This window comes from Camellia sinensis, chromosome 1, assembly GCF_055761805.1.
Source record: "Camellia sinensis isolate YWXY chromosome 1, ASM5576180v1, whole genome shotgun sequence".
Classification (NCBI taxonomy): Eukaryota; Viridiplantae; Streptophyta; class Magnoliopsida; order Ericales; family Theaceae; genus Camellia; species Camellia sinensis.
Window position 1 is genome coordinate 126082183 of NC_138961.1, and position 25789 is coordinate 126107971.

The 25789-nt window shown below is 39.2% G+C and overlaps 2 pseudogenes; one reads left to right on the forward strand and one right to left on the reverse strand.

The window, feature by feature from the left end:
• The first annotated feature begins 232 nt into the window (after nt 1-232).
• LOC114313001 (rust resistance kinase Lr10-like) lies at nt 233-1751 on the forward strand (annotated as a pseudogene).
• A 7193-nt stretch (nt 1752-8944) lies between these two features.
• Nucleotides 8945-9430, reverse strand: LOC114313027 (rust resistance kinase Lr10 pseudogene; annotated as a pseudogene).
• Nucleotides 9431-25789: the final 16359 nt, after the last annotated feature.

Sequence of the window (25789 nt, forward strand, 5' to 3'; positions counted from 1 at the left end):
TTTTCTTTGCCATTGGATGTGATTCGCCTATGTTTTGTTAAAAATTCTACTCAAATATTTGTTTGACAAAACAAAAAGTTCTTATGTTTGTCTCATTGTCATGCTAGTAGTTCCGACATAAGATGTTCAGAGTGGTTGGAAAATAGTTGCATTTGTCATTGCTCTCCAAAGATGCCTTCAATCACTTGATAGAATGATTGATATAACTTATTGAATGCTTTGTTATGTTTACTTGCTCTTGTTATCACCTTTTTTATTTTTTTCTTCTTTTTATCTGCCTTAGTCACATTTCTGAATTTTTTGTTCATTTTTCTTACAGCTTCATTCTTGCCGTAGCTGATTGTCTTAGGTATGACTTGCTATATTTAATATTCGTAGTTATGACATGTTAGATTTAGTATTTATTCTATTTAGTGAACACTGTGAAATGTTATCTTGTAATACGAAGGAAATGGCCCCTAATACAAAAGAAGATAGTATAAAATGAAATGCAACAGTATAAAAGAAAACTTGAACATAATTTCTTGCAATAATGGAAGGATAAAAGAACATTATCTTATTACTTCTTCTTTGTCTACCTACACAGGAGTAATATTCATCCTAGCAACAAGGATTTTATGTGCACCATGTGTGTTTGGATTTTTAATCTATAAGTTTAGGAGAAGGCATTTATCAATGTTTGATAGCATTGAAGGTTTCCTACAAAGTCAGAATAATCTCATGCCGATTAGGCACTCATACTCAGATATTAAGAAAATGACTGAAGGTTTTAGGGACAAGTTAAGGGAAGGAGGCTATGGTTCTGTATATAAAGGAAAGTTTCGAAGTGGCACTCTTGTGGCAGTTAAGATGTTGAGTAAGCCTAAAGTTGATGGGCAAGAATTCATCAATGAAGTTGCCACTATAGGAAGGATTCATCATGTCAATGTGGTTCAACTAATTGGATTTTGTGCCGAGAGATCTAAGAGTGCTCTTGTTTATGACTTCATGCCTAATGGGTCTCTCGAGAAGTACATCTTTTATGGGAAATAAAAATCTTCCTTAAGTTGTAAGCAAATGTATGAAATCTCTCTTGGAGTGGCACGTGTGATTGATTATTTGCATCAAGGTTGTGATATGCAGATCCTATATTTTGATATAAAGCCTCACAACATTCTTCTTCATGAGAATTTCACTCCAAAAGTTTCTGACTTTGGGCTTGCAAAATTGTATCCAACAGATGACAGTATTGTACCTCTCATTGCAGCAAGAGGAACCATGGGTTACATGACCCCAGAGTTGTTTTACAAAAATATTGGAGGTGTTTCATATAAAACTGATGTTTATAGTTTCGGAATGTTGTTGATAGAAATAGCAGGCAAGAGAAGGAATTGGAATGCATCAGCTAATTCAAGCCAAATTTTTTTCCCTTTTTGGGTTTATGACCAATTATCAGATGGAAAGCATATAGAAATGGAAGAGACGACGGAGGAGGAGAGGGAGATGGTAAAGAAGATGATGGTAATAGCTTTATGATGCATACAAATGAAGCCTAGTAACCAGCCTGTCATGAAGTTGTAGAGATCCTCCAAGGAAGTATTGAATTCCTTCAGATGCCTCCCAAACCTTTTATATATTCACAAGCTATGCCGACTGAGAATCATGGAAATGACTTAGACCCTACACAATTGCCCATTCTATCAGGCGCTTGTATGGCTTCCTTAGCAATAGATGTAAGTGCACGTTAGGTACATTGCACCAAGCAATATTAATTCAGGGGCAACGTTGACACTCTCGTATACTATGTTATACGGACTGTTCAAAATAAATCAAATACTTGTATTGGACATTCGACACTCGGACAAGGGTCGGATACTTTTTAACAGATGCTTCTTATATAATTGCATATAACACTATTAATATATATATATATATATATACATATTGTTGTATAATTGCTATAAATGTGTTTTTGGTACTATAAGTTACATATAGCACAATTTTATCTCACATAATTGATTAAAAATATAAAAATATGACATTTTTTTTTTGCTGAGGCTGCGTGCCCTTAAATTTATGGTTTGGTGACTTCGACATCTAGATACATACCAGCACCTGACACTCATATTCGAGTCCATGTAATATAGCTCATATATCAAATTCTGTGTTTTAGCTCTCACTAGTTTTCAATCAACATAATCTAGCAAAAAAATCAAATGACTTTGATTGAACGGTTCCAGGTATGCTTTTGAGTGGCGTTGGATTACTTAACTTGATGGTTCTCATTTTGAATGTGTATAAGTATAGGAATATAGGCCTTGTTTGATTGTCAGAATGTAAAATGAAGGATATAATATACCCTATGATTTACTCAGTATATGCAATGAATATGATATATGGATTAGATAACATATCCCATGCTCATATTTGTTGAGTTCAGGATATAGTACTGGGTGTTTTTTTATTTTTATTTTTATTTTTATTAATTATCTATGTTTGTTTGGCAAAAAGAATTATGGGATATAAGCAAGCAACATACATTAATGTCTATTTTGTCCCTATACCCATCAACAGGCAATATATATGTATATCCATTACATCCAATCATTTGCCAATATATATATATATTAAATAAAAATAATCAATTAACCAACAACATAATAAAAAATTAAATAATAATATAAATTTTTTAAAAATATTTAAGAAAAATAATTTAGAATCAATTAAGTTTTAACATTTTTAAAATTAGTTTTCTAAATTTAATTGTGTATTCTAAATTCTTACAAATAAAAAATACATATTATAGTTTAATTGGAAAATTTAAAAATAAAATAAAATAAAATACATATCATAGTTTATTTGGCCCACTTATTTATTTAATTCTTAAATTGGTAAATATTTTTTAAATTAGAACTTTGAAAATTCAAAACCAATTAAATTATTATAATTATAACTATATTTTTTATATTTAAAATTAAAAAAATTAAATTAAAACTTTGAATCTCAAAATGGAAATAACATTTTTGTTTATATAAATATATATTGTTTATATAAAAAATTCAGCAATAAAAATTTAAAAATAAAATTCATAAATGTGTGGGTGATTTTCTTACCACACTGCCCGCTTAGTAACCAGCTGGAGAGCACCGACAGAATAAATGGCACCTGGCTGATCTGCAACAGAAAGAAGAGTTTCCAACGGTGGTTCGTCCACCCGGGGGCACTCCGACGATCAAGTTAGTATATCTCTCAAAGATAAATCAAGTGCTAAACTCACAAGCTTGAGTATCAAAAGCATACCTTAGACCCCTGGGGGTGCCTCTATTTTATAGCCAACATAAACCTAGTCCCAATAGAAGCCTAACTTCTATGGACTCAGGATTACTGCTAATCTTGGACTCCTAGTAAGATTAGGATAAACTCTCTAAGAGTCTTATCTTAATACAAACTAAAGTCTTCTCTCATTCTAGGACTCTTGCCCCTCATCCGCTTGTCTCGGATTCCGATATCTTTGGAGGTAACCTCGGCCTATCCGAGATGACCTCGGCATAACAACCAGGACACGTGGCACCTCGACTGACACGTCGGCGTCACCTTGGCCACGTGTTGGTACTCAGAAAATATATCCCCACAACTGCCCCTAGGTTCTATTACCTCGACATTCTGAAGTGATGGAACCTACACTGTTTGTTCATCTGTGCCCTTCTGTCCGAGATCAAACTTGCCGACCTCAAAGTTCCCTGGACTTTACTGTCCACTTCTGTCAAGTATCAAGCTTCATGCTTTCCAAGCTGCTTGAGATCACACCTCCTAGCCGAGGTTCTTGTTCCATTAATTCGTAAACTCCAAGAGCTTTGCAACTGGTCCACTCACATTCTTCGGTGGGTTCCCGACTTCCAGTCATCTATTTGACTCCGGCGATCTTCATATCGGCGTTCATTTCTCTTGGTAGGTTCATAAACTCTTTTATTAAGCTCAATCTTTCATAACTCTTCTGAATCCGTTTACTTGCTCTCTGTTGTCTTCTATTTTCGTCTGTTTTCAAGTTTTGAATTGTTTGAACGCCTGACACTGTTCTTGCCATATCCGCTTTTTGTTGCTAGCATCGTGTCTGGGTCATTACTTTCTTGTTCTTCACATACTTACTTAGTGCCTGTGCACTTGGCTTTATTCTTGAACTTTGTCATCTTCTTGACTTTGATTTTTTTCTTTTTTCATTCAATCCTCTGGCTTTTTCTCTTTCTAGCTCTTTTTCTTAAATCCGTCGTTGTTCCAAGCTTTCAAGCTCTGCAACTGTTTTCGTTCCTCTCCTGCGGTGAAGCTTACGTCATTTTGTCATTTTCGCATCCGTCGTCAGACTTCGGCAATTCTCATTCCGGTTTCCCTCTTTCTGGTAAGCCACTGTTCCTCCTGGTTTTATTTCTTGTTGCTTTCCAAGAAACTCTGCTTCATTGTTAATCACCATTGCTGTTTTACCCGTTGTTTCCAAATCATCTTCTTGAATACACACTGTTCACACATCTGTTGATTTCTGCCACTGTTCTTGGCTTGACATACTTGTGCAATCTTTTTATCTTGATTTCCTGATAACTTCATCACCATTCTTGATTATGAATTACATTCTTGTTTCTGTTTTCTGTGTCTTTTTCCAGATTCTTGCTTTCAATCCTTGCCTTCAAACTCCGAGATGCCAATCGCCGATAAGAGCTTTGATCAAACTCTTCGGGAGATCGATGCTGAGCTCGAGGCCGAGAAGGCAGCTGAGAAATCTTCCTAACTGTCTTCTATATCCTGCCATTGATGCCGAGTAGTTTTGTTTCCTTCTTTTACTCCTTTTACCTTGTACCCTGTACGTTGTCCTTCTTTGTATGCTTTTAATCCGGCCGACGTGTCATTTTTGTAGTCTGAATAATTTATTTTTCAATATTCAGGCCGAAGTGCCTTCTTTCTTCTTTAAATGCATTTCTCTAATTTCTTCTTTGAACGAATGTCTTCTTTTTTCGGCTCTTGTATATTCTACACTTAGAATGATTTGCATGTCTTCAAAGTACACATTGACTTTGCAATCTCTTCGGGTAAAATACCTCTGTCACAACTTCTAATCTTGCTCATCTTGGCCTGGTCCTAACACTTGAAAATATTGTAACAAATATTTTCACAAGTGTTGCTTAGGGCTTGTTACTTTCTCAATGTCTTCTATCAAGACTTCAGTTTTCCATATTTCAAGTTTTGATAACCTGGTAGTCTCGGCAAGTTCGCAAATATTGCTTGAGCTTGACTTTAACTTGTAAATTTTTTCTCAAAAATTTCAACAAGTGTTTTAACCATCATCCTTTATCATAACCTCGGCTAACTTCTGCTTGTAAATTTTTTTCAAAATTTCAACAAGTGTTAAACCATCTTTCTTTCGATACGACCTCGGTTTAACTATAACTTGTAAATTCACACAGAATTTCAACAAGTGTTTAAACCAATCTTCTTCCGATACGACCTCGGTTTAACTTCAACTTGTAAATTCACACAGAATTTCAACAAGTGTTGAATATCACATTGGTTTAACTTTAACTTGTAAATTCACACAGAATTTCAACAAGTGCTAAATATGACCTCGGTTTAACTTCAACTTGTAAATTCACACAGAATTTCAACAAGTGTTAAACATCATCTCGGTTTAACTTCAACTTGTAAATTCATACAGAATTTCAACAAGTGTTAAACATTATCTCGGTTTAACTTCAACTTGTAAATTCATACAGAATTTCAACAAGTGTTAAACATTATCTCGGTTTAACTTCAACTTGTAAATTCACACAGAATTTCAACAAGTGTTAAGTATCATCTCGGTTTAACTTCAACTTGTAAATTCACACAGAATTTCAACAAGTGTTAAACATCATCTCGGTTTAACTTTAACTTGTAAATTCACACAGAATTTCAACAAGTGTTAAATATCATCTCGGTTTAACTTTAACTTGTAAATTCACACAGAATTTCAACAAGTGTTAAGTATCATCTCGGTTTAACTTCAACTTGTAAATTCACACAGAATTTCAACAAGTGTTAAATATCATCTCGGTTTAACTTCAACTTGTAAATTCACACAGAATTTCAACAAGTGTTAAACATCATATCGGTTTAACCAACTTGTAAATTGCTACAAATTTCAACAAGTGTTAAACATCATATCGGTTTAACCAACTTGTAAATTGCTACAAATTTCAACAAGTGTTAAACATCATATCGGTTTAACCAACTTGTAAATTGCTACGAATTTCAACAAGTGGTAAACATGATATCGGTTTAACCAACTTGTAAATTGCTACAAATTTTAACAAGTGGTAAACATCATATCGGTTTAACAAACTTGTAAATTGCTACAAATTTTAACAAGTGGTAAACATGATATCGGTTTAACCAACTTGTAAATTGCTACAAATTTCAACAAGTGGTAAACATCATATCGGTTTAACCAACTTGTAAATTGCTACAAATTTCAACAAGTGGTAAACATCATATCGGTTTAACCAACTTGTAAATTGCTGCAAATTTCAACAAGTGGTAAACATATTCTTCTTCTCTCTGCCCCCTGCATGGCTTCCACATACTCCTTTGCGAATCTTATAAAAGGTCTTCAACCTGGCCAACTGCAGTCCAACCTTGTGTGTTTTCTTTCTTTATCTTCTGGGATCTGAGATCTGCTCACTGAGCTCTTCTCTTCTCGGACTTAAGTGCCGACATCTTGTTTGCTAGAATCTTGGATCTGCTCACTCAGGTTGAGCTCTTCTCTTCTTGGACCTACTCATTTAGGCCGAGATCATGTCTTCTAGGATCCAGGATCTGGAATCCGGGATTTGCTCACTTAGGATGAGTTCTTCTATACTTGAATGTTATCTCCTTGGGAGCGCTCATGCCCCCTGTCTTTGCATCCCTTCTGGAAGGGTCTTCGTTCCTCCGCACGTATCTATCCTTCCATACCTGGAAGTCATCTTCGTTGTAGTACCCGCTTCGATCTATTGTCTTTGGTGCGTCACCTTTCTAGCCGGTGTCTTTCACTCCGTGACTTTGGTCACGAGTTTCTGTGTTGCAGTCGTCCCCTTCAACGTCGAGGTTGATAGGTCTCCCACTCCCAGCAGAAGCGTTGTCTCCAACATGATCCGTCTGTCCGTCATTGGCCGTCTATTCTTCTTTCTTTCATTGGCCATCTATTTTTCTTTCTTTTATTGGCCATCTATTATTCTTTCTTTCCCACAGACGACGCCAAATTGTGTGGGTGATTTTCTGACCACACTGCCCGCTTAGTAACCAGTTGGAGAGCACCAACAGAATAGATGGCACCTGGCTGACCTGCAACAAAAAGAAGAGTTTCTGGCAGTGGTTCGTCCACCCGGGGGCACTCCGACGATCAAGTCAGTATATCTCTCAAAGAAGAGTTTCCGGCAGTGGTTCGTCCACCCGGGGGCACCCGGGGGCACTCATCTATTATTCTTTTTTTCGGTCATATACAATTGGATTTCTCATATACACAATCAAATTTCTCATTGTAAAGTTCATATATACACATAATCAAATTTTCCATTGTAAAAGGGGAAAATTGTATTTTTAGTTTTTATCCCATCTGATGGGATATGATATAATAGGGGGAGTGGGTATTGTATATCCACCTATTTTGGGAAATATACAATCCAGTTGTATATTATATATCATCTTTCAAAAAAAATTACAAATACAAAATATATGGAGTCCACAGTATATAATCTCCAATCTAGCCTTTTATATCTTCCAAAATGAAACAAGGCCATGAGGCTTATGGGTAGTTTGTCAATTCGTTTTGTTTTCTTGTGTGGCCTGCTGGAGATAGATTATTACTCGTGGGGTTTAGATCATGAAGCATTCCTGTCGTTTGTTCAAGAAAGTCTTGCCACTCATTGAAAGAAAAAAAATATGGGAACACTTTAGGTTTTTACTTCCCCCGAAATGGTGGCAACCAAAAATAAGAAGCCCCAACTTGCAAAAGCACATAAGTTCATAGTTGCGATTCCATTATTCTATCCTTCAAAATAAAATTTCAATGAAAAAATATTAAACGAAGTTTGGATATAGCACAATTTGGAATGTTTAACCACCTAAGGACACATGCCTAATTCCCATAAAAAATAAAAAAAGAACACATACCTAATTTTTAAGTAGCCAAGTGATGAACACATACCTAATTCTTATAGTTTGTTGAATGCTAATTAATTCAGAAATGCTCTAATGGCCTCTCAATAGCATTAAAAACAAAGCTCCACACATGACATTGGAGTTTTATTTATTTCTTATATTAATTGTACATTATACCCATCTTTTATAAATAATTCAAAGTTCTCCATATCTATTGTAGACCTATCAAAACAAAGCAAATATTTACTACAGAACGACCATTGACGTTATGCAGCTACTGGCATAAAAAAGACAACAAATCAGATTCAAAAATACTTCCAACTCGTTGTTTAATGGTCTTCCACTCATTTTTCCCCTTGTCGTCTTTGGATTTGTAGAGTCAAATGGATTGTAAGGCATGGTCAGACTACGTGCATCTCCTACCAACATTTGCACCACAACTTTCATCAATGGTCGGTCCGCAGGATACCAATGTATACACGACAGTCTGATAATAGTTAGTGTTTTTTTTTTTTTTTTAACAATCCGTGCATCTGTATCTTCGTCAATCTAGATTTCTAGATCTTCTCCATGATCCAAACGGTTGTAAACCCATTCAGGGAAGTACACTGCACTTGTGTTTTGTGTTACCTTATTGTTCCTCACTCCAACCATTTCTAGCAGTAGCATTCTAAAAATGTAGACATCTGATTTGCATGACACCTTTCTGAAATTTCGAGAGAGCACTTTGGGTGCAATATAGCTGACTGTGCCCCCGTTGCAGCAGTCATGGATACACCACTTCGTTCCTTTGAACACAACTTTGTTAGGCCAAAATCAGAGATCTTTGGATTAAAATTCTGGTCCAACAAGATGTTATGAGGTTTAACGTTGAAGTGAAGTATTCATTGATTGCAACCTTTCGGTGAAGATAGTCAATTCCTTCAGCTATGCCAAGAGCAATATCTTGCAGCTTCTCCCAACCTAGTGAATTCTTTTTGTGTTTAGATGATACGAACTTTTCTAGGGAATGGTTTGGTAAGAATTCGTAAACAAGAGCTCTTTTAAATGCATTTGCATAATATCCGACCAAACGTACAACATTGATGTAGTGGATTTTACCTATTGTTCCCACTTCATTGGTGAACTCATCCCCATTTCCCTTGACATTGTTGAGGATTTTGACTGCGACATGAACATCATTGGATAGATTTGCCCTGTACATTGTTCCATAGGCACCTTGCTCTATTTTTCTTGGTAATGTTCTTAATGTCGGCATAAGAACATCTTGCAGACTTGAGAGCTTTGTCATCCAAAATCTTTCAGTCTTTGGTTGATTCTCTCTCTTTATTATTATTAATCTAAGGGCACAATGTAATTGCAATAATGACCACAACAGGAAGAAACAGGCCTCGGAGCATATCTACAATTTAAAACAGTCAAACTAAGAAAATGTTGTCCCCACATTAAAAACATAAACAAGGTGGATGAATAACTTCAGCAACAAATGCTAGGTTATTTTATTTTATTTTTTGAAAACCTACAAACACTCGGTTGGGAAATAAATTGTTAAATTACACTTTTTATTTTTTTATCAATTTCATTTTTATTTGGGGAATAATTGAAAATCAATCCATTTTTCCGAAAATAGTTTTCAGAAAATTCTACTTTCTTATTTTCCGTGTTTTTTTGTTTTTACTGAATTTTTTAATATTTTAAGAAATTTTTTTACTTTTTAGACACACTTAACATAAATACACCTAAAAAGTAAAAAAAAAAAATGAAAAAAAAAATCTTTTAAAATTTCACCAAATACCAAAAATACAAAAAAAAAATACAAGAATTCAGTACATTTTTGTATTTTTATGTATTTATTAATTTTTAAAAATATTTTTTTACAAATTTTTTACTTTTTAGATACATCTAAGTAAGGTGCATCTAAAAAAGTAAAAAACTGTTTAAAATTTTAAAAAAATTCACTAAAAACAAAAAAACACGAAAATCAAAATACCCAATTTTCAAAAAATTTAATTCAGAAAACTCAAATCAAACGCATGGTATTGTACCTTTGTTCCCACAGGTATTGAGTTTAAATGTTGGAGTATGTCTTTATTTTCTTTTGTTTGTATGTAAACTATTCTTGATGTATTAATTAAAAGGAAAGTAGTATTTTTATAGACATTTTATTCATAATTTTTTACCATAATAATGTGATAGTGGTATTCATCACTATTTTGTTTTAAAATGACAAATCCAATGTAGCTACATCAATCTATATAATTTATGTATATTTTTATTTATTTATATCATTACTCTAATTAAAATTCTTACGTGTTGTATATGATGAGAAGCCCAGTCAGAAATAGGGGTGGGCATTAGTCCAGTTGGGTTGCACTACCAATTAAGAGACTTTGTGTGTTACCAAATCCAGCGCGGCCCAAGTATTGAGCTGATGTGGTCAGCCCAAGCACGGAGCTTCAATATGCACATCACAAAATTTCTTAATATCATCTACCAAACAAAATCAATAGTTCGGATTTCAACTATCGAGCAATGTCGAGATTGTTCATTTGCGGTCGAGATTTGGGACGCGGGGATAGAGACAATTTGGCATGGGGGTTCGTGGTTTGAATTTTCTTAGTTGGGTTCAAGCTCAATCCACCAATGTCGTTGAGGTTGATCTTGGCTTATTTTTTATGGTCTTTTGGCATATTTGGTTGGCTAGGAATCGGTTTGTGTTTAAACCAGGAGCGTTCTAATCCTATCGATGTGATGAACTGAGCGTGTTCTAATCTTCAAGAGAATCACGAAGTGCATCACAGGTTCATGGGCTACCTGCTGCTTGGGAGGTTTGCGGCTGGCAGATGCCTAGTTTGGGAGTGGATAAACTTAACGTCAATGGTGCTATTTTTAAAGCAGACATGACAGCAGGTATGGGGGTTGTTGCTCGAGATCATTTGCATAATGTAATTGGAGCGGTATCTGAACAGGTTCAGGGGATTGTTGATCCAACATATATTGAAGTCATGGCAGCGGATAGAGCAATAAGATTTGCGGCGGAGTTGGGTCTTCTCGATATTCATCTGGAAGCAGATGCGTGGGAAGTGATTAATGAAATCATCAAAGCTGAGTTCTCTCTTTCGGCAATTAGGCATATATCTCAGGCGATTTCAGTGGCTGGAGCATCCTTTTGATTTTCCGTTATGTAGTTGATATCCGAACGTAAAAAAGTGGTATTAGTTGAGAAAAATAGTGGTGCACAAATAAAAGATTTCCCCATGCCTAGTGTTAAAGACAACGTAATTTCCAAGTCTACCTGCTTAGCCCTATGAACATGTGATTTTTATAAATAAATAATTTTTATTTTAAAAAGCAAGGAAATTGATTCCATCTACAACAGAAGCCTTTCGGATCGAAACAAACAATAACATATCATTTGCATAAAAGAGAAATGAGCAAAAAGGAAAAAAAACAACAGCAATAACAGTCATCATACAAAGGGAGAAGGGGCAACAAAAAAGAGAAACGAAGTTAGCTTAAGTTACTTGCTGAAAATTGGGTAAAAAATTAAACATAATATAATATCTCAAACTACAAAATTCTTGGAAGACTGGAATATTCTAACGCTATATTTGGTCGGGGGATTTAGGAAGGAAATAAGAAAGAGAAAGGGAAAAGATGTGTGAAATTAGGTAAAATGTAAGTATATTTTATTCACATTTCACTTGCCTTTTCTATTTCTCTTTTCAAATCCCTCCTCAATTCTCCCAACCAAACACAGCATAAAAGACTTTTATATAAAAAATACTTCTCTAATACTTTTGTATGAATAATACAATTAAAATTATAGAATTTTTTTATTAGTAGACTAGGCTAAAAATCTGAATCTCAAGTCCAACTCGAAAATTAAACAAACCTAAAATGCTAGTCCCACTCGGTTTTTCAGCTGAAATATCTATCATAAACCTATGTCCATCCTCGGTCGCAAATGAGACAGTGCTTACAAAATAAATGAGATATGAGGTCTGTCTTTAGAAATAAATGAATTAGGTTACACTCTCCGAACCTAACTGGTTAAACATTCCAAATAATTTGTGATCTAATATGATATTAAAGAGAGGTAAAGAGAGGGTGAGGGAGGGTGGAACCCTGTGCTAAGGAAAAGATGGGTGGGCAAGCAGCACAGTGCATCAATGGGGCCTGGTTTAGTTACCATTTTTGTTGATGATATAACAGAAAAGATGGATCCAAAAGGTTTGTTGACTCTATTCAATAAGTTCAAAGTTGTAAAGGATGTTTTTATTCCAATGAGAAGAAGAAAAGCAACAAGGTCAAGATTCTGGTTTGTTCAGTCAATTGTTCAGTAGCAGGTAGTATCGCAATACAAAAAGCTGATGGGATCTGGTGTGATGATAAGAGACTTAAAGTAAGGTATGCAGAGTTCAATTAGTCAGCCTATAGCAATCAGTTGAAGGTAAGATTGGGCAGACTGGTTTGAAGATTGGGCAGACTGGTTTGAATCGATCGTACGCTGAGGTAGTATCAAATGAAGCGGAACAGGGGAATCACAGTCATGGTAAAGGAAGAAGGAAATGGCTGGCTGTACGTGAGCTTGATCATTAAACTTAAAGTATTCTTCTTGTTTTACACTTTTAAAGAGGAATGCAGTAAAAGAGGACTCAAGGATGTTCTTGTGCGAGAAGAGGGAGGAAGATTAGCAGTAATAACCTTTAACTCAGCACAAGCATTGAAGGGAAAGGAGGGGGGGAAGATCTAACCCGATCCGGCCCACTTGGACTACATGGGCCATGTGCAAAGTCCAAGGAAACTTGCTGACGTGGTACTTGCCAAGGTCCAGTTGTTGAGGTAGACCCTACCTCAGTGCCGTGTAGCTCGACTTTTTCGCGCCCCCTTTCAGAAGGTTCGAAAGAAGTCCTACAGTTTGGACTCCTGCGGTTCTGAATCTAATCTTACAAGTGCAATGTAAAATTGACAAACACCAAAGAGTCCAAATCCAGCAATTTTTTTGAAAAATCGATTTTAGAATGAAAAATGTCAAAATTGGACTGCTTTGCCAGATACAAAGTTGCCACCAAAATATTTTTGTTTTGGAAAAATTTAGGAAACCCATGACTCGTGCCAAAGGCCAAGTGTCCATCATCACCAAAGTTGCCTAGGCTCAGGAACTTGGGTACGAGAGGGGAAAGTCATGAATTGAGCACTCCCACTCGCCTGATCAAAGATCGGCCTCTACTAATCATGATATGATTTTTTATCAACATTATATGCTCTTGTTCCAGTTTATTAGGCTAGCATTTACTATGTGATGCGCATACAAGGTATAGAATAGTTTACCCGAATTGGAACAATTTAATTTCATGTTTGTTTTGCAAAGGGTTTGATTTTGCCACTTAACAAAGTGGGCTTAAAGTTGTGAATTTGCTACTTGACAAAATGGGCTTAAAAGTACATTTATTGAATTATTCCAATTCAAGCAACAAGCTTTCATCCACAGACACTCAAGCAGTTTAACAAGTAAAACATTTAGCCTCATGGCAAGCATGCTAGTCATGGCAATCACTCACACTCATGCAAGTACGCTAAAGCACTAAAAACTCACCTAGTACTCCAAGCCAGAAAGATATGAGTTAGAAAAATTCATGATTCCTAACTTTGCCAAATGTCTAATACAACACATGCAATAATGCAATTAATAGGTTCGACTACTAATATGGCATATAAGGCAATTTGATAATATGCGGTTAAACATGTATTCAAAGAATGTATTGAAATGATAATGTAGTTAGAATGATGCACCGAGCCTCGGTAAATGCAATACAAGATGAATGTATGCAAGCATAAGCTATGCTAATTGAAACGTGATGCTCCTAATTTAACCATCAAAAGCGAATAAATAAAAGGGAGAAAGACGTGGGGTTGGAAGACATACACATTATTACATTGCGCTTTCACGAAGGAGAGTCCGAAGAATAACTAAGCTATTTATTACAAACCAAAATGAATAACTAGTTAAACTACTTAACTAATTATTACAACAACAAATGAACTAATTAGTTAACTGACTAATTAAATAATTACAAAATAATTGCAACTAATAATTAAACTAAGTAATTAACTATTCCGCTTCAGGAAATGAGAGATGTGCATGCACATACTCGATTTTCACCTGAAAAGACCTTTGTTTTGCTCCCGAATGCCTCTGTTTGCATAGTTGAACATTCCCAGAACCATTTTGCTTCACCTTACCAACACTCTGCTGAGATTTGCATCAGTGGCCAGCCGGCCACTGGGGAAGATTGTCGGCCATCTACCGGCCATGGATGGTGGTCTGCCGGCCACCTGCCGGCCACTGATGCACCGGTTCATCTTGCTGTAACAGAGGACAAACAGAGCATATACAAGGTATTTTCAAGGATTATTTGCACAACTCACCCCTTCTTTTCATAAACAAATCCAGGGAGTTGTGAACTTAAGCCACAAGCCACCAACTCAAGCAATTTCATTGCATGATGGCTTGTGACTCAAGATGTGCAAGTTCAATAAATGCAAAACAAGAAACAAACCTCCTCCCTTTCATGAAGGATCAAGGAAACAAGGTGACCTTGGAGATTTGGATCATTGCATCACTAGCAAGTATGAAATGGTCTAAGTTCCATGTGCTCAATTAATGTCCAATTGAACACACCAAAACACAACCAAATCTTTACACAATATTAGTTTCCATTTTTGTTTACCCATTTTAATTTTCTATTCCATCCTTTAACCAATTAAGTCCATTGGTGAGTAAGTCCTCTAAAAGAGAAGTAAGTGTCAAACAAGGGGTAGTTTAAGGCAAGACAGAAGTGTCACGCCGTTGGTAATAAACCCTCAAAAGAGGATTAAACCATTAAGCGTGGACCTCAATCTCAAGCTTAAAACAATCCCAAGGTTGAAACAACCCTCAAAGCAAATAAAAAGTCAAGAAATGAGAGAGGTTGCAGAGATTATGCTTGCTAAAATTAAGCATGAAAAGCACTAAAAACATGCAATCAACTTAAACAAGTGGTGCCTAAAGGCCTAAAACACCAAGCTTGTGAGGACACTTACACTACAACCATGCAATACAAGAGTCAAATGCAATAACCTGCCCAAAATAGAGACAAAACAGTCCAAAATAAAGTCTAAAACATGATGGAATTAAGCTACAACATGCTAGAAAAATATGCTAACATATAGAGCTATATAGGCTAGCAAACATGACACAAGGAGGGGAGGCAAACCCCTCCAAACTTGGACTTCAAAACCTGATTTTTACCACTGAAAAATACTCTAAAATTCAGTGTTTAAAGGCTCAAAAAAAGATAGTTTGAAGGTGAGAAACAAAGGGGAAATGGCTTTACAAACAAGGAATAAAGAGGGGTGAACCATCTCCTAACCTTAAATGCCCCAAAACACCAATTTCAACCCACAAAAACAGAGTTTTTATAGCTCAAAAATAGCCCCCAAAACAGCAGAAAAAAGATAGAAAAACAAGTATGCAAAACAAGTTTAAAAGGGGAGTATTATACCTCTTCAAGAGAAGAGTAACTCCAAGAAACAAAACCAAGCAAGTACACCCTCTAGAGCTCAAACCAAGCTCAAGAACACCTCAGCTCAAAGATGAGAGGATTTGGTTAAGGGTGTATAGGCAAAAGTGTGGTGTAAGTTGGCAAAAGTGTAGAGAATTTGTAGAGAGAGAGAGAGGAAAATTTTTGAGTCTAAAATTTTCTAACCTTTCTACAAGAGAGAGGGGGTCCATATGTATAGAAAACATGAAATTTTTACAAGGAGATCTAGTCCTCCACGTGTGGACAGATGCATGCATCTGTGCAAACAGCTGGCACAAAATATCTACAAAAAACACTGTTGGTCGGTCGGCCATCATTGTTGGCCGGCAAGCCACATCAGTGGCCGACAAACCAAAAGTGATGGCCGGCAGCCTCTAGGAATGGCCGGCAGGCCACCAAAGGTTGCAGGCTGGAAAGACCAAGGCATGGTCCAAAAATGAGACAAAAAGGGGTGTAGGGTTTGAAAGGCTCAAAGTTGTGGCATTCCGCTAAGGACTTCGAGCACTTGGCGAGCAAACAGACTCATCATCGGGTGTACCTGCAAGGACGTCCAAGTCGTAAGGGCTGTAAAAAATAGGGTGTCTACAGTTGCCCCTCTTTGACAGAACTCGAAGTCATGAAATGACGTGAGTGAATGTCAAAGCCCAAAGACGACCCATTTTGACAAGGCCATAAGACTTGGAAAAATAATCAAGACAGAAATAAATGGTTACGCCTGCAGGTTGCCTACGTATCCTTTTGCAAGGAATTAAACCAGCATAGTTCTGGGGCAAAATGCAAACATATAAAGCAAGAACATAACTTATGATCATGCAATGTGACTGTACAATGAAACATTTGAATTCAAATGCAATGCAAAGAAAATGCCACATTTAAACAAACTGAAACAAGGTATAGCAATTCCAAGCACGAAAAGAAGTAAGTAAATAAACACGCCTCGTGTGGGAATCACGAGCCAAACCACATTTCATGCAGAAAGGATGTAAGAAAATTATGCAAGCTTAACTAGGCATCGCACAGGAAAGGCGAAGGGCGACGTAACCGTCGGGCACACTCGAGGTCTCAACTGAGATCCTAAGGCGTTGCATGCGTGAGGAGAAAAGGGTGGTGTGAACACCCGGTGCACCTGAATGTTTTTAACCGATTTGCAATCCTAATGCGTCTCACGCGAGAGCAGAAAGGGTGGTGTGAGCTCCGGGCGCACCCAAATGTTTTTAACCGATTTGCAATCCTAACGCGTCGCACGCAAGAGGAGGAAGGATGGTGTGAACACCGGGCGCACCCGAATGTCTTGAACCGATTTGCAATTCTAACGCGTTGCACGCGAGATGAGGAAGGGTGGTGTGAACACCGGGTACACCCGAATGTTTTTAACTAATTTGCAATCCTAACGTGTCGCACGCGAGAGGAGGAAGGGTGGCGTGAACAACGGGCGCACCCGAATGTTTTTAACCGATTGGAAAAAGGATGTGATCCGAATATGGCATGAATGATTTTACATGGAACTCCTTTGAATGAACCGTACATACAATATCGTGCATTTCTTCGAACGAACCATACATACAATATCGTTTGCCTGTATAAAAAAGAAACTTAACAAATGTGATACATTATGAATGCATGTTCTATGCAAAACAAACATTCAAGATACAATGTTAATGGCATGTTCTATGTGAGAAACAAAAACAGAAGCATATTTTATGCGTGATTCAAGAGCGGGAGCATATTCTATGCATGATTCAAGAGCAAAACCATATTCTATGCACGATTCAAGAGGGAATGCATATTCCATGCATGATTCACAATGGATGCAAGACACACATGCAACATGTACATGGAATGCGTATTCAATGCAACAAAGTGACATGCATATTCTATGCAACAAAATGAAATGCATATTCTATGCAAAGTGGAATGTATAATTTGACAAAAACAAAATTAGTAGCAACTTCCGATTTACCTCTCGGAAGAGTTACAATAAGTTTAAAGGATACAGCTCGTTCATGTTGACAAGTGACGAACATCGTGCACCAAAAACACAGTTTTGAGCTTCCGTAGAGACAAATTGATCCAAATTGTGAACTGTCCCTACACTTCTTGGAAACCAAGGACACAAAACAGCATCAGGACCCTAAGAGAGGCCACCGGCCATCGGCCGGCCACAAGAGAAGGCCGCCGGCCAGGTGCCGGCCACTGGTGAGCCTTGCCAGCCACGGATGGGCCTTGCCGGCCATTGATGGCAGATTCGAGGCATTTTGGTCTTTTAGCCTCGGGTCTTTAAGTATAGGTCATGAGTGCTCATTTCCTCACTTCCTCATGCCCGAAATTTTTCTCCCTTTCTCTCTAGACACTCATTCTCTCTAGATTTGCGCTTTCTACGTATTTTCCAACATTCCACACAAACTTTATTCGCTAAACCCTCTTAGTTCTCTTCCTATTGAGCCGATTGAAATTTGATTTTGACGCATTTTCCTTCACTTTCTCCATTCTAGACTTGTTGCCCTCGAATTTTCCTAGCTTTGACTTTTTCTTCAATTTTCTCTCTCTTAGGGTTGACGTTTTCAAGGTTTACCCTATTTTCGGCATTTTTCTTCACTTTTTCGCGTACTTCGCACCCATTTTCCAGATGACGGACGAGATTCCTCATGACGGAGCTCCTCCAGAGGTTCCACTTGCATCTCCATCCGTTCCCGAGGTAGTAGAGCCAGTAGCTGACCTTGAGGCCGACCTTGAGGCAGAGTTCGCGCCTGAGGCCGAGCCAGAGTTGCTACCGCTGAGGATACGACCTTTTAATCTAGAGAGATACCACCCTTAGACACACATATTGCCTGCCGGAGGCATCAAACGCTTCACTGAGTTTGCTCGTAGCGCACCGGAGGACCTCCTGCTTAGGGTCCGGCTTCTCACCTGTCAGTCATTACCGTTGAGGTATGAACTCTATTTTCATGCATTTCTTCCTTTCTTTACTTGCATTTCTTGCACTATTTTTTATTCGACTGCACTATCATCACTGCTTTATCTGACTGTACTTTCATCACTATTCACTGTTCATTGATCTGATTCATCTATTCTTTGTCATAGGGTGAGTCTTGTGCCTTTTGAGGCTACGGTGCTATGACTGTACGGGACTGGTATGACGAGCTCCCCACTAGAGTTCGCGACATCATTGACGAGGCTGGCTTTGGCCTTTTCTACTCTGGCCTGACTCGGGTCATCGCGAGTTGTCCTCTCCTAGCAGTGCTCGTGGAGAGGTGATGACACATCACCAACTCCTTCCACTTTTCCACCACAAGGGAGATGACAATGACTCCCTACGACTTTGCCATGATCACCGGCTTAAACGTAGGGGGTGATCCGATCCCTCTTGATTCAGATATGGAGGAGTGTGAGACAGCCTGGTTTGAGTTATTGGGAGCACATCCACCTATATATCGGACAGGTATGGTGAGATACACCTGGTTTGCCGAGCAATTTAGAGGGACCGAGCCCGAGACGATAGAGGAGACAGAGCAGTACGCCAGGGGCTTCTTGATATTCGTCTTCGGTACCACCTTGTTTTCAAACAAGTGGAACACTGTAGGCCTGCATTTGCTGAGCGCCCTGGTGACCTTCCCTCAGGTTCGTTTTTATGACTGGGGTGGAGCTGGCCTCGCCACCTTATATAGCTACATAAGCTCGACCTCCCATTTGAGAGGAGACTTGATCGGAGGCTACTGGCGAGCCTAGGAGGTATGCATCTCAACTTCCTTTTAGCACTTTACATTTTCTATTTTACATTTTCTACTTTACATCTGTTCAACACCAATGCTTTTTGCTTTGCACTTTCTGTATCTGCTTAGACACTATTCATACACTGTGCTTTCTGTTTTGCACTTTCTGCATCTGCTCAATACTTTATTGATCACATATCATTTCACTTTCCCTACAGCTATGGGTGTATGCATATTTTCCGACTCTCACCCTAGTGCTTGTAGACGAGCTTCCATTGGCAGTCCCCTACTCGCGAGATATGAGAACCGGCTCCATCATAGGACCCGTGAGCCCTTTACATTCTTCAGGTATTACTTCGCACGGTAGCTGCCCATGAGGTAACCCGAAACAAAGTCCTTTTTGCTTTAAAACTGTTCTGATTCACATATTTAGCAATTGACAGCAACTAATAATCTACACAACTTCTATTTGTAGATTATGTGGCAGCCATGGGCATTGATGTAGGCCGGGGTTCGGGATTAGTATGCGAGGGCCTGTGCCATTTCCCGTTATCGCATTCTATTTGAGGGCCCAGTTTGTCGGGCCTGGTTCCTGGACGAGCGCTTTGTGTGCCAAACTATAGGCCTGCCTGACCCGATCATCCCAATGGCTCCACCAGAGTCCATGCGATCTGCATATGGCCTATCCATTAAGGAGGTCACTTAGTTTATGGTGGGCCTAGATACTGACTACTTCTGAGTAGAGGGTGACTATGTGGCCTTCATCTAAACACATCTGATGCCGCCCCTGACTGGTGTTCGTGTAGGTAAGGAGCCAAGAGCTCCTGCTGCTTGAGAGGTGCCTAGAGTGACCCAGGCGACCAGGGTCCGTGGTAAAGAGGCTTCCCAAGCGAGACAGAAGACTGGTTGGCCAGAGCTCCTGACCGCGTTGACATGCTGGCGGCATACTGGGAAGCCTTATCAGGTCCCGATTGAGCCTGCAGTAACTAGGCATAAGCTTGTCGGGGTTTGAGGCCCGACTCAGGTATGAACCACATTTTACATTTTGCACCCCACATTTCATTTCAAATATGTTTATTGCAGATACTGATCACCTAAATGCATTTGCAGGCATCCATCGAGTATACAGGAGGAGCTCTCGAGCTGATAGCCTCCCTGATGGGTATGGTACAGAGGAGGGAGACACTGCTCGGCCTCCACAGTATCCCAGTAAGTTCTTCTGTTTTCACTCCAGGCATCAAATTTCCACTGACACACTAACACTGACATTTCAATTGAAAACATCCCAAACTGCACTGATACACTACATCTGACACACTGCACATTCACGCATTGTATTCATACACTGTATCTGATTTTTGCATATACTTATTCTGCACATCCAGCTTACATCTGATACATACGCTGTAATTAATATGTGACGACTGTCTTTTCAAATTCCACCCATACCGATGGCACCAGCGGCAGTTGCAGCACCGATACTAACAGTACCTCCTCCAGCCGCAGGGAGGGGAGAGAGACGGACTCTGGCACATGGCCGAGGCAGAGTTAGGGGCACCCGATTCGAGAGCAGTTCTTCAAAGCCCATTCTGAGTGATGATGATGTTGAGACGAGCGACTCTGAGGAGGCCGAGAGTTAGCATTCGGAGTCATCCAAGAGTGGAGATGATGACGCCGACTTACGTTCCGAGAGTGGAGGTGATACCGAGGCGAGCTCTGAGGCAGAGAGCGAAGATGATGCCGGCTCGAGTTTTGGGATAGATTCAGAAAGTGGCGCCGAAGGAGATAGTGCCCCATAGTCCTCTCCTCTGAGGAAGAGGACGAAGAGGGCCTCTAGAGCATGAGACTATTGGCGTTGATTTTTTGTATTTTTGCATATTTTCTTTTCTTTTATAGCATTAGCACATTGTATAGCTTCAGACAGGTTTATTGCTTTAAAACTTGTACTCCACTTTTGTAAAAACCATTATCAGAATAGAAACCAGTTTTTATGAAAAAGTGTTGTATTTTGCATTATGAGCACCACATATCATGAAATGGACATGGAATCGAAACGGCTAAGAGCACCCTTGATTGAAATAAAATCTTAATCGGGTAACGAACCGACCAACAACTGACATAAAAAGCAATATACAACTCGCTAAACAAAACAACATACAACTCGATAAACAAAACAGAACAACATAGATACAAATTCAACAAACTTGCTAAAACCAAAAAAAGGACTCAAAACAAGACCTCAAGATACACAAAAAGCAAAACAAAACACATACTATTAGCATTGTTCAACACAAACGAGGATAGCAAGTCAGAGTGAGAGACTGCCGGCCACAAATAGGGGTTGTCGGCCACATGCCGGCCATGAGAGGTGTTCGGATGTCCCCTGCCGGCCATTAATGCATATTGCTGGCAACCCGCTGGCCACCTGCCGACCATCAATGTAAAGGACCTCCAGGTTATTGACACCTGGCCTTCACTCACTGTCTTATCTTCTAAAAAGGTTGAGCTTCGTGATTTCTTCATTGCCGCTACAAATTCTTCAAAAATTGAGCCATTTTTCGTTGAAAAACTATCAAATTGGATTGCGACTTTAGACGGCTCGAAAAAGGTGAATTTCTGGGGTTTCGACATAAATGCACTTTTCCCGCTGAGCCGTTCTTCGCTTTGTTTTTCGTTCCTTCATGCCACGACTAGATGTTGGAACCCAATCACGCATGTCTTTAGCTTCAAGGGACAAGTGATTTGCCCGACAATTGAAGAATTTCAGGCACTAATGGAATCCCGGCGGGATGAGAAAATCATACCTTAGCCTCGTTTCAGCCACATCGATGCTTTGGGATGGATGTGTGGGCTCACTCTACACGAGGCTCGATCTTTGGTTCACAATGGAGAGCTGGCTATTTCCAACCTGATTCATTGATTTTCTGACATCGGTGACTGAGGCGACCTTCTTTGGCGGGGTTTTCGATAACACGCCCTTTGCTTGTGTATGCTGGCTCACTTCCTTGTTGCCCTAATTTCGGCGGGTCTAGCATTCGGCTGATCGAAGTGGCCCATGGTTTGAAAGAGGGCAAGAGTTGCATTGGCCTAGTGCTGGCCGAGACTTTGATGGGCTTAGACGCCTTCCATCAGCGAGAGACGACCAAATTCATAGGGAGTCCACTACTTCTTCAGGTAATGTTTCCCACCCTTTCTAATATGTGTTTCTCACGTCACTCGGCACTCATGCTCTGTTTTTTTTTTTTCCTCTTAAAGCCCTTTTCTCACTTTTCTCTCAACATACATCTCTCTATTCTTTAATCTCTTTTTTTTTTTGTCATCCCTTCCTAGATATGGCTTATGGATAAGCTGAAGGTAGCGGACTCTTGTCCTGCATACTCAGCTCGAGGCTATTTCTTTTGCCAACAGCTAGTGGATTTCCCGAATGAGGGATGGTGGTGCCACTGGATGTGCAACAGGTTTGCTGCTGACATTGCTTAGCGTTGCCCCTGGCTTAATCTGACCGAAATGAGCTACAACATGACTCGGCAACCTGTATTTAGCTGATCGGCCTTACACACTGTGTATTCTACTTTCTGTTCCGGTTCAGACGTCAGTTCCAGCATGACTGCACCCGCCCAAAGGAGGGGGTAGAGTACCCGGTTTCATTCCCCATCTGAGGTTCACATTTGGCTAGATACCTCACTGCTTGGAGGACAAGAGAACTTTTGGCCCCTGCCCTTAGTTTCAGCTATGCTCTTTCTAGCGAGTGCTTGGCTTGGCTCGAGGATGAGGCACAAATCGGGCCCACTTTGGCATTAGAAGCTTCCACGAGAACGAGCGGGGGACGTAGGAGCACCTGACTCATCTATGCTCCTAGTTTATTGTTTTGACTTTCTTTTCAAGTTTTCTTGAATGTAATAAAAAGCAACTTTGATTTGTATCGAGAGTTGGAAAACTTTGTATTGAAATCAATGAAATTAAAGTTGCGAGCACTGAAAATTTTCCTTTTGGTCCAAAAATGGTCCGAGTTGTAAAAGGTAAAATTTGAACAAAAATCAACCTTTATTAAAACTTTCCAAATCCATTTTCGAAAAGGATCACCACTTGACATGCACAGAATCAATCCTCGAGATGTACAACCTCGAATCCAAAGATCACAAATTGCTCATTGACTGAATAACAATTCTCAGCACTGTAATCAGTTCTCAGAATAAAGATCACAACCAAACTCTAAGGTAAAGAACAGACAAAGATAACCTGATCAGACACATGTACAAGATAGTTGAGTTGGAGGTGTTTATGGCCGAACTTCAGGATGAAGTTGCCTACGTATCCCGAAGATGGGAATCAGGCCTTACGTAGTTCGGTTCAGGTTCACTCTAGTATTAACACTTTACTTTTGCGCTCTAACTTTTGCCAAGGTCGTTCTTTAGGGTTTTCAACCTTGCGAGCTCAGTTTTTCTTTATTTTTATTTATTTATTTTTTTTTGTGTTCTAACTTTTTCCTAGGCCACCTTCTAGGTTTTCAGCCTAGCGAGCCTCTCAGGGATAGTATTTCTTCAACTTGTCCATGTTGATCGGTTGAGAAAATTCTAGGCTATCCAGGTCCATAAGAATAATAGCTCCACCTGACTAGATAGTTTTAATGATGTAAGGACCAGTCCAATTGAGACTAAACTTGCCCCTAGGGTCGTGAATGGGAGCTCGGTTATCTTTCAGCACCAAATCCTCTTCTTTGAGATTCCGGGACTTAAATTTCTTGTTGAAAGCACTAGCAATCCTACCTTGATAACCCTGAACATGGTACAATGCTTTCAGCCTTCTCTCATCAAACAAAATTAGTTCTTCGAACCTGCGCTGTTGCCAGTCCGCCTCTGCTATTTGACACTCAACCATAACTCGCGGCGACTGGACTTCTATTTCGATTGGCAGAACAACTTCCATCCCATAGACAAGAGAATAAGGAGTTGCCCCTATAGATATCCAGATTGAAGTTTTGTAGCCCCAGAGTGCAAACGGCAATTTGTCTGGCCAGTTCCTATAGGTCTCAACCATCTTCTACAAAATATGCTTGATGTTCTTGTTGGCGGCCTCGACAGCTCCGTTGGTTTGCGGCCGGTATGTAGATGACTTGTGGAAAGCCACATTGTATTTCTCCAACAAGTCGATCACTTTTTTCTTGAAGTGGGAACCATTATCTAAAATGATCTCATTTGTGACTCCATATTGGCAAATGATGTTGTTTCGGATGAACTTAGCCACATGCGCTGCTTTCAACACTACGTAGGATAGAGCTTCCACGCACTTTGTAAAGTAGTCAATTGCCACCAGAATGTATTCATGCCCATTCGACCCTTTCGGTGTGACTACGCCGATGACGTCAATTCCCCAGACTGAGAAAGGCCATGGTAAAGTCATGTTGTATAGCTTTGACAGCGGGATGTTCATGCGATTAGAATGAATTTTGCATTTGTGGCATCGCCGAACAAAACCTATACAATCCTCCTCCATGGTAGACCAATAGTAACCTTGCTTGAAAATCTTTCGGGCTAACATTACTCCGTTCATGTGCGCTCTGCACTCCCCTCCATGGATGGCCTCCATCAGGCGCTTTGATTCCTCTATTTCAATACACAACTTGTGTATTCCTAGATGACCTATTTTGTACAGTTTACCTCCGCAAATGATAAATTGAACGGCCATCCACCGTATTGCCCTTTTATCTTTGGCATTTGCCCCTGGTGGATAAACCTCCTTTTCTAAGAAGTTCTAGATATCATAGTACCAAGGGTTTTGATCTTGAACTTCATCTATTGCGGCGATAGTCTCATAGGCCGGTGTATATCTCTGCTCAATGATGATTGGACGCTTTCGAACTCTAAGTGGGATGTCTATCATGGATGATAGAGTTGATAAAGCGTCAGTGAACCTGTTGTTCTCACTTAGTAGATGCGTGAAAGCCAGCTTCTCAAACCTAGGAATTAGAATGTCTAGGGTCTGGTGATAAATCTTTATCTGTTCTTCTTTGACTTTCCAATCTCCGTTTGCTTGAGAAATAACTAGGCTCGAGTCTCCGATGACGTCTAACCTTTTTGCCTCTAGTTCTAGGGCGGCTTCCAAACCAGCGATACACGCCTCGTATTCTGCTTCGTTATTGGATACCTTGAATCGGAGTTTGAAAGCTAAAGGTATATGGGAATTGTTGGGTGTTATTAGCAAGACACATATCTCATAACTGTACTGATTAGACGCTTCGTCAAAATACATTGTCCAGATCTCTTCATCGACTTGCAGAATGGCTTCATCTGGGAACAAGGTATTCTACCGCTTCATCCCCTTTTACTGGGTGATCTGCCAGGAACTTCGCTACAG